This window comes from Heterodontus francisci, chromosome 35 (assembly GCF_036365525.1).
Source record: "Heterodontus francisci isolate sHetFra1 chromosome 35, sHetFra1.hap1, whole genome shotgun sequence".
Lineage (NCBI taxonomy): Eukaryota > Metazoa > Chordata > Chondrichthyes > Heterodontiformes > Heterodontidae > Heterodontus > Heterodontus francisci.
Window position 1 is genome coordinate 26,144,529 of NC_090405.1, and position 10,705 is coordinate 26,155,233.

A 10,705-nucleotide genomic window follows, 5' to 3' on the forward strand; every position below is an offset into this window, starting at 1 on the left:
CAATCGAGCAGCTATCTCCGTTAGGACTCGGCCAGCATGGTCAGTAGTGGTGCTACCGAGCCACTCATGGTGATGGACATTGAAATCCCTCAGCCAGACTACATTCTGTGCCGTTGCCACCCTCAGTGCTCCCTCCAAGTGGTGTTCATCAGTCTCTCGCTGTCTCTTGCTGGTTTGCTCAGTGACTTTGTCTGTTCATTTCTGGGTCCTGATAATATCTTCCTGGTTTTCTGTGTGTCTTTCTCTGTCTGCCTCATTGTCGGTGCTGTTACTCAGTGTCCTTGTGTCATTGTGCAGTGAGGGTGATTCCGTCAGCACGTGTGTTGCTGAGTCCTGGATTCTTGAGAAATCCGACTACAATCCTATTTTGATAAAAACATTGGGGAAATGAACATATTTAACTAACAGGCAGCTGAAATCAAAAATAACAGTTAGCAGAGTGGCGCAGCGGAAGCGTGCTGGGCCCATAACCCAGAGGTCGATGGATCGAAACCATTCTCTGCTATTTATGTTTGGTAATAACACAAACAGTTCACTTTCAAAACATCAGGTATTACCCCATAATAACAAGATGCTTCCAAAGGCACTCTGTTGCATTCAGCTTCTTCCTTCGAGTGAACACATCAATCATCAATCATCAACAAATTGCTTTTGCTCACACGAACACAAGCTGCAAACACGGACCAGCCGAGTCGCTCCCTCTTTGTCAACCCCTTCCTGCAGAGCCTCCTCTCCACCACCAGACGGTGATGTTGGCCACAATAAAACCAGGACAAATGGTCACAGTGAGGAGACGGTCAGTAACAGAAAATAAAACAATAACAGGGAAAACCTTTACACAACAACAGGGTACATCTTTACACAACAGAAAACATATTGACACACCAGGAAATACCTTTGGACAACAGGGAGAATACAATCATGCAAATGCCTTGTGTCTCCATCTCAGTCTCGTTGTCTCTCTCTGTCTGTCCCTCACTTTAGCTTCCTCACAGTCTATTCTTGGTTTTCTGTGTGTTTTTCTCTCTGTCCCGTTGTCAATGGTGTTACTCAGCGTCCTTGTAACATTGTGTAGCCAGGCTGAGCCTCCCAACACCTGTGTTGCTGTAATAAAGACAGAAAATGCTGGAAATGCTCAGCAGGTCTGGCAGCATCTGTGCAGAGAGAAACAGTTAACAGTTCAGATCTGTTTCCTTAGCTCACATTAACTTTGTTTCTTTCTCCACAGATGCTGCCAAACCTGCTGAGCATTTCAAGGATTTTCTGTTTATATTTCAGATTTCCAGCATCCGCAGTATTTTGCTTTTGTACGTGTGTTGCTATGTCTGGGACTGTTTGAGTGCAATGCTATTGCTTTATAAACAGCGTTGAAACAAACATTTATCTAGTTAACACACAGCACTAATACACAGCTGGATATAAACAGCAGCCTGCAGCAGAGGGCGCAGTGGAAGTTTATTAACACAAATAATTCACCAGCACTATATTTACTGCTATCCACAATCACACCACGCTTCATCTTAACACGTTTTACTCTTTATTTACATCAACTTCTTGCTTCCAATAAACACTTCAATTTGGAACACAGCTTCCAAATCACCTTGATTCACAAACCCGAACACAAACTGCAAATGCTGCAAACACACACCAGCCCAGACTTTTCCCTTTCTGTCAACCCATTCCTGCATCACTGCCTCTCCACCAACAGTTGTTGCTCGAATCATACAATCATAGAATGGCTAAAGCACAGAAGGAGGCCATTCGGCCTGACGAACCCATGCTGGCTCTCTGCTAAAGCAACTCACCTCGTCTCACTCCCCAGTCAGTTCAATTTCGGTGGTGGGAAAACTTCTCGAAAGAATAATTCGGGACAAAATTAATAGTCCCATGGACAAATGTGGGTTAATTCAGGGAAGACAGCATGGATTTCTTAAGGGAAAGTCATGTTTAACTGTCCTGCTGGAGTTTTTTGATGAGGTAACAGAGAGAGATGATGAGGGCAATGCTGTTGATGTGGTGTACATGGACTTTCAAAAGGTCTGGCAGCATCTGAATGGTCACTGACCTGAAACATTAACTCTGTTTCTCTCTCTACAGATGCTGCCAGACCTGCTGAATATTTCCAGCACTTTTTGTTTATATTTCAGATTTCTAGCATCTGCAGTATTTTGCTTTTATTGACTTTCAAAAGGAGTTTGATACAGTGCAACACAACAGACTTGTGAGCAAAGTTATAACTCATGGAATAAAAGGGACAGTAGTAACATGGATATGGAATTGGCTGAGTGACAGGAAACAAAGAGTAGTGATCAATGGATGTTCTTCGGGCTGGAGGAAGGTTTGTTGTGGAGTTCCCCAGGAGTCAGTGTTGGGACCCTTGCCTTTCCTGATATATATTAATGACCTAGACCTTGGTGTACAGGGCAGAATTTCAAAGTTTATGGATGATACGAAAATTGGAAGCATTGTGAACTGTAAGGATGATAGTGCAGAACTTCAAAAGGACATAGACAAGTTGGCGGAATGGGAGGACAGATGACAGGTGAAGTTCAATGCTGAGAAATGTGAATTGATTCATTTCGGTAGGAAGAACATGGAGTGACAATATAGAATAAAGGGTACAATTCTAAAGGGGGTGCAGGAGCAGTGGGACCTGGGGTTATATGTCATTGGTTGAGAGAGTGGTTAATAAAGCATACAGTATCCTCGGCTTTAGTGATAGAGGCATAGAGTACAAGAACAAGGAGGTCATGTTGAACTTGTATAAGACACTAGCCTCAGCTGAAGTACTGCATCCAGTTCTGGGTGCCACACTTTAGGAAAGATGTGAAGGCATTGGAGAGATTATGGAAAAGATTCACGGGAATGGTTCCAGGGATGAGGGACTTCAGTTATGAAGATAGATTGGAGAAGTTAGGACTGTTTTCCTTGGAGAAAAGAAGGCTAAGAGGAGATTTCATAGTGGTGTGCAAAATGATGAGGGGTGTGGACAGAGTGGATAGGGAGAAACTGTTCCCACTTGTGAAAGGATCGAGAATGAGAGGGCACAGATTTAAAGTAATTGGTAAAAGAAGCAAAAGCGACATGAGGAAAAACTTTTTCACACAGCGAGTGGTTAAAGTATGAACTGCCTGAAAATGTGATGGAGGCAGGTTCAATTGAAGAATTCAACGGGGAATTAGACTGTTATCTGAAAAGGAAGAATGTGCAGGATTATGGGGAGAAGACGGGGAAGTGACATGAGGTGAATTGCTCATTTGGAGAGTCAGTGCAGACACGATGGGCCAAATGGCCTCCTTCTGGGCAGGAACAATTCTGTGATTCTGTGATTCCAATATTCAAGTCATTTCTATATATAGTGGTCCTGACACTGACCCTTGTGGACATCACTGTTCACCATCTTCCATTCTGAAAAACAACCAAATATCACAACTCGCTTTTCTTGATATTTCATCCATTTTTTAATCGAAGCAGATACTGACCCTCCTATTCCAGGAGCCTCAGTTTTGTTACCCAGCCTTTTATGTGGTAGTTTGTCAAACGCTTTCTTAAAATCCATATAGACAACATCCATTGCTTTCCCTTGATCAACCTTTTCTGTTACTTCATCAAAAAAATCAGTTATGTTCGTGAAGAAGTGGAAAGGTGCTGAACCTCTCAGTTTTCGGTCTTCCCAAACCAAGTTTAAGACCTGAATAATGAACCGATTGCCTCATTAGTTCTGTGAATAATACAATGATTTAATAGACAAAGTTTTGAAACATTCCTGCCCATAAATCTTGATAACAGAGAGTGTGTGGATCTCCTGACTCAGAATGTTTAATGGATACAGTCCTCAGATCCGACAAGGAACCCCTGAACATCCACAGTAAAGACAGTGTGGATGAAGAAATGTAAGAGCCGGGAGCTGAAACTCAGGGACGGCCGAGCTCTCCTGTCATTGAGCTTGTGTGTCTGCTCTGCTCGCCGCACTTCCGGCTCTACTTTGTTTCCAATGGAAAGATGAAAAGGGCCGTTCGGTTTCCCTCTCACTGAGAGCGTGTTTCACTCGGGTTAATATAACCCGGGACTTTTGCTGCTGAAATGAATTCTGCAAGGTCCCAGCAAACACACCGGCTCCCTCCTTTCTCCCCTCTTTCTATCGGATTGTTTTACCAGGAGGGGCTCAATAATAACAAACCCCCTGCAGGGAATGACCGCAAATTGAGCATCTAAATGGGGCAAGTGGGCAGCTTTCTGGGTTCTAGGTTCCCCCTACCCCGCCCCTCCCTCCCTCCAGTCGAAGCCCCTCTTCACTTTCTTTGGGACTTTGATGAGGGTGAAATGGGGAAAGTTCCCATTGATGTTTGAATGCTGAATTGCTGCAAAGATCTGCGCACGCGCGATGCAGCCCCGCCCCAGTGGGACGTCACAATGAGGAGTGGAGCACATGCGCAGTCTTTCCCCAACCCAGTCTGTGAGGCCATTCACTCAATCAGGGGAAGATGCTTTAAATCAGCTGCTAATGGAGACTTCCCAGGCCCGGGGGAAGGGAACAAACAGCATCTGCTTCCAGCAGCCACTGCTTTGGGAGCGTGTCCGCAGATGTGCTCAGAGATTAGCATTGAGTGGTGGGAAGTTGAGGGGGAGTCGGGGAGTGTTTGTAAAACCACTGCAAACACCTGGTAAACAGAAGCTGAATGCTGCAGTACTGCAGTGGAGTCAGACACTGACACTGTTTGTGTTCCTGGTTTTCATTTTGTGATTGTTCATAATGATTATTATTGGGATGATTACATTGATCGCTTTTGTATCTTCTACCTCACCAGTTCTTTCATTCCTGCAGGAAAATACACGAAGGAACCTGAATGGATGTGGTGATTCTTGGACACAAGGAAAGTGATCTCGTTCCAACACACAGTCGGCACAGGATCACTCCCAAAGCACAGAGATACTGCCAGCTCATCAGTTCCACTGGAGCAAACAAAATAAGTAGTCAGACACTGATCCCAAAGTCAAGAGACACATTTTCAATCCAACAGTCAAACAACAGCAGGAGAGACAGAAGTTGTTTCCATTTCACTCCAATTCAATACAGCTGACAGGTTGATACATCAATCACAGTCTAAAAACAAACTCACGATCAGATCTAAATTAACTCTGTCACCATGGTTACATTTTAAATATAAAATCTGAAATAGAACAGACAAAATTTACCTGGTTGAAAGGTACAGAATGAATGCAAGGAGGCTTCAAGGGGATTTGGACAGGTTAAATGAATGGGCAAGAACATGGCAGATGGAATATAATGTAAATAAGTGTGAAGTTCTCCACTTTGGTAGAATGAACAGAAAGAGTATTTCTTAAATGGTGAGAGGCTGGGAAGTGTCGATGTCCAAAGGCACCTGGGTGTCCTTGTTCATGAGACTAAAAGCTAGTATGCAGGTGCAGCAAGCAATCAGGAAGGCAAATGGTATGTTGGCTTCATTGAAAGCGTATTTGAGTACATGAGTAAAGATGTATGAAGTCTGGATGAGACCGCACCTGGAGTATTCTGTACAATTTTGGTTTCCTTATCTAAGGAAGGATAGACTTGTCACAGAAGGAGTGCAACAGAGATTCACCGGTCTCATCCCCTTGGATGGTGGGATTGTCTGATGATGAGAGACTGCAGAAACTGGGCCGAAATTCTCTGGAGTTTTGAAGAATGAGAGGTGATCTCATTGAAACAGACAAAGTTCTTACAGGGTGTCACAGGGTAGATATGGATAGGATGTTTCCTCTGTCTAGTGAGTGTAGAACAAGGGGACACAGTCTCAAAATAAGGGCAGGCCATTTGAGACTGAGATGAGCAGGAATTTCTTTCCTCAGAGGGTGAGAAATCTGTGGAATTCTTTATCCCAGTGGGCTGTGGAAGATCAATCATTGAACATATTCAAGACATAAATCGATAGATTTCTAAATACTAACAAGATCAAGGGATATGGTGATAGCAGGGAAAAATGGCGTAGAGGTAGATGATCAGTCACGATCTGTTTGAATGTTGGAGCAGGCTTGATGGGCTCAATGACCTAATGCCCCTATTTCCTATGATCCTATGAATCCCAATGATGTACATCAGACGTTAGACCAAGTCATGCATTACATACCAGTTCAAAAATGCCACAGAGGTTAAGACTGAAAGATACAGTATCAATTCCATTACTACAAAATGAAGGACTTGGAGCTTGCAGACCAGCCCATGTATAAGATTGAAAGTTATATTTACATTCACAATCGTTTTCACAGAGCAAAATATTAAATACCAATCCACAACTTGCACAGGACTACCAAATAAAACCTACAACTGTAAAATACAGTTAATCCATATTTTAAATTAAACACAAGGCAAACAAATATTGATACATTAAGAGAGCGGGAAACAGTGAAAGCGAAGTGGAGCATAAAGAGCCCAGGAGAGAGAGGGAGCAAGAGTTCACTCGGAGAGCAGGGAACAGCGAGAGCAGGCGTCAAAAAAGGCAAAGGAATACACAATTAATGGGAGAACACTGAACGGTGTAGAGGAAGTGAGGGACGTTGGAGTGAATGTCCACAGATCCCTGAAGTAGCAGTACAGGTCAATAACTGAGGTATAGAATATAAGAGTGACCTGGTATCCATGTCAATAAGTCACTGACAGCTAACATGCAGGTGCAGCAAGCAATTAGGAAGGCGAATAGTATGTTAGCCTTTATCGCAAGAGGATTTGAGTACAGGAGTAGTGAATTCTTGCTTCAATTGTATAGAACCTTGGTTAGACTGCACTTGGATTACTGTGTGCAGCTTTGGTCCCCTTACCTCAGGAAGGATATTATTGCCATAGATGGAGTGCAAAGAAGGTTCATCAGACTTTTTCCTGGGATGGTGGGACTGTCCTATGAAGAGAGATTGGGGAAACTGGGGCTGTCTTCTCTAGAGTTTTGAAGAATGAGAGGTGATCTCATTGAAACCTACAAAATATTTAAAGGACAGTCAGGGTAGATGCAGCTAACATGTTTCCCCTGGTTGGGGAGTCGAGAACCAGGGGACGCAATTTCAAAATAAGGGGCAAGCCAATGAGGACAGAGATGAGGAGAAATGTTGTTACTCAGAGGGTTGTGAATCTTTGGAATTCTGTAACCCAGAGGGCTGTGGAAGCTCAGTCATTGAGTATGTTTAAAGCAGAGATTGATAGATTTCTAAATACAAATGACATAAGGGAATATGAGGAAAGTGTTGGAAAAAGGGCATTGAAGTGGATGATCAGCTATGATCATATTGAATGGTGGGGTAGGCTCGATGGGCTGAATGGCCGACTCCTGCTCCTATGTTCCTATGTTCCTAACTCCACATTATCTATGAGACACAGCCTCAGGCCGACTTGTCGGGTGTTGCAAACAGATAACACTGCTTCTGATCTTCACCAGAACAGAGTGAGATGTAAAATTGATCATCAAACAGACTGTGAGAGAATACAACAGAATAAAACACATGGAGAGACACTGTGGAATAACAAATAGATTTGATTGGAATGTTGAATTATGATTGGAATGGATAAAACAGCAGATTAAATTGGGACAGAAAAGAGAAACTGATGGGAAGAAGGAAGAAAAGAAAGGATGGATCTGTTCACTTTTTTCAGTTTTTTCACTGGTCCATCAAAGCTGGATTAAAAAAAGATGCAAAAAACAGAGAATTTCACCAAAAAGGGAGATTAAATGCTGCCGAAACCTTGGATGGAAGGATGCCCCAACAGATCACCTGTTTAACTGTCTCCTCACTGGGGGATTTCAATCAATGAGCAATATTATTCTCTACTTTTCTTTTGTTAAATGAAACCACTACTGTCACTTGGAGTTAATATCCCTGTGTTCCAACTCCTGAATAATAAAATTGTGAGTTTCGCGATATTTTCTGGACACATTTCCTGCTGAAAGAACTAAGAACTCTTTTCTAATTTACACAATACTATATACACACTCATCAAGCCTCCTAAACTAGCATCCTTGGTGCTGCTCTCTCTCCTCCCAAACCTCATCTCATGTGACTGTTACATCATCACTCTGATTGTGGGAGGGGTTGATCCCACTGTCTTCAGCATTAACCCTTTACATCCTCATACTGCACTGTCTGTCCAAAAAAATTGGTGGAGGGAACTTGAATTATCAAAACAGCAACAGCTGCCAGTTGAAAATCACCTCAACCCATCAGAGAGAGACTGTCAGAGAACTTCCTGCATCCAGTCCTGACCCTGTCACATTAAGCAGTTGCTCACCCAGACCCCACTCTCATCAACACTGAACATTTTTACTGAGACCCTTCAAATACTGTTTCTAAAAGGCCGCAAAGATCAAAGTTCACACAGTTGTATTAAATACAACAAAGTTTAATATCTTCTCACCGTTTCTCGGTAACCACATGAGACATAGGTTTTCTTATTTGGTTCCTTTGATTTTTCTTGTTCCTGACTGACAAATATTCCAAACCTCAGAGAAACCCTCCCACTTGCGTCATGTCCCAGTCTCGGTTAAAAGCAACACATAATGACACAAACACTCTCCTTCAGTGAGATTAATATCAAGCTATTTTCCAGGTTGAATGGAACTGTGAACAAATTTATGTCAAAGAAGTTACCTTTGATGTATCAGCACTGAAATTCTGTACAAGGAGGAACAGCCATTCCAAACTCATATCCTTCACAAAGGCTGTTTTTTTATGTAATTGAAGTTCATCATGTATTTTGAATTAAAGTTCACAAATGTCAATGTTGATAATGAAACTTTTCAAGCATGTTGTTACTGTGAAACAAGGCTCTGCTGGGAGTTAAACCCAAGCTCTTCTATTTCCTGGACAGGTGCTTTAACCAACTAAGCTACAGAGCCAGATCACAAATGTGTGCACAATTGAAATCAGAGGAAGGCCTTGTAGATAGTGGGCAGGCTTTGGCGAGTCAAGAGTTGAGTTCGTCACGGCAGAGTTCCCAGCCTCTGACTCGCTCTTGTAGTTGGAGCTGTCGTTGTAATTGTAATAGGCAACCGTCCGTCTTGGAAGACGATGGGCTACACCCGGGGTGTACGTCACTTCTGTATGAAACATCGTTTGTTGTGCTGTAGAGGATGACTCGTGAGTGACAATCCCTTCCGCAGCTGGTACAGATGAATATCATTGGCCCGAGGTCGACTGATAATTTTTCCTTCCTCTGAGCTCTCTTTCCCACCATCTGGTCATTTCTTTTGTCCTCTGCTTTTCCCATGGTCTTCCTGAATGCCTTTCTCCAGGAATTCCAGTCAGCAGGAAGGACGTCCCATGCATCGACTCCAATTCCAGTCAGCTTGAGATCTCGCTTTGCAGATGTCCTTGTATCACAGACGTAGGTGACCTGTTAGTCTCGTGCTGATAGCAAGCTCACCAAAGAGCGTGTCTTTGGCAAAGCGACCGTCATCCAATCAGCACACATGACTCAGTCAACAGAGTCACTGCTGACTCAAAAGGGCAAACATGCTGCAGATCCCTGCACGCTGGTGTACTTCCGCATTCGGCACTCTGTCCTGCCAGGAGATGCCCAATATCCATCTGAGACAGCGGAGGTGGAAGCTGTTCAGCTGCTTTTCTTGGCTTGTATAAGTTGTTGATGCTTCTCTACTATAAAGGAGGGTGCTGAGAACACAAGCCTGTTACACGCGGAGCTTTGTATTTTCGATCAGTTTGCTGTCGGTTCACACTTGTCTTCTCAACTTTGACATGACAGCTGCAGCATTGACAATCCTGGTGCTGATTTCAGTATCAAGGGACAGATTGCTGGTGATTGTTGATTGAAGGTATGTGAAGCTGTTGACAACCTCCAAAGTGAGGTTGTCGATGTTGATGGAAAGTGGAGTCTCTACGGCCTGGCCCATAACTTTGATCTTCCTGATGCTGATCGTCAGTCCAAACTCCTTGCAGGCCAGGGAGAACCGATATACAAGCTGCTGTTAATGAACTTCATTATGGGATGTCAGCACAGCGTCATCAGCAAACAGCAACTCACAGACCAAGAACTGACTCATTTTGGTATTGGTGCACAGTCTTGCCAAGATGAACAGCTTGTCATCAGCTCTGGTATGCAGGTGGACACCCCCATCTGAGTCACTGAAAGTTTAAAATAGCAGCATGGAGAAGAATATGCCAATTGTAAAGGATGTGAGCTGTGAGGAGGTTACAAGGAGGTTTCCAGGGGACTTGGACAGGATAAGTGAATGAAATGACAGATGGAATATAATGTGAATAAGTGTGAAGTTATCCACTTTGGTAGAATAAACAGAAAGACAGAGTATTTCTTAAATGGTGAGAGGTTGGGAAGTGTTGATGTCCAAAGGGACCTGGGTGTCCTTGTTCATGAGACACTAAAAGCTCGCATGCAGGTGCAGCAATCAATTAGGAAGGCAAATGGTATGTTGGCCTTAACACGAGGGGTCATGAGTACAGGAGTAAAGATGTCTTGCTGCAATCGTATAGAGCCTTGGTGAGATCGTGCTGGAGTATTGTGTACAGTTTTGGTTTCCTTATCTAAGGAAGGATATACTTGCCACAGAGGGAGTGCAACGGAGGGTCACCAGACTAATCCCTGGGATGGTGGGATTGTCTTATGAGGAAACTGGGCTTGTATTCCTTAAAGTTTCATTTAAAAGGCCATTTAAAACTGAGATAGGGTGGAATTTCTTCACTCAGA

General features: G+C 43.4%; 1 non-coding gene across 1 annotated transcript; it reads left to right on the forward strand.

Annotated features, from left to right (window-relative positions):
* The first annotated feature begins 433 nt into the window (after positions 1-433).
* trnam-cau (transfer RNA methionine (anticodon CAU)) lies at positions 434-505 on the forward strand. The gene has a single exon. It is a non-coding gene; the product is annotated as a tRNA-Met (tRNA).
* Positions 506-10,705: the final 10,200 nt, after the last annotated feature.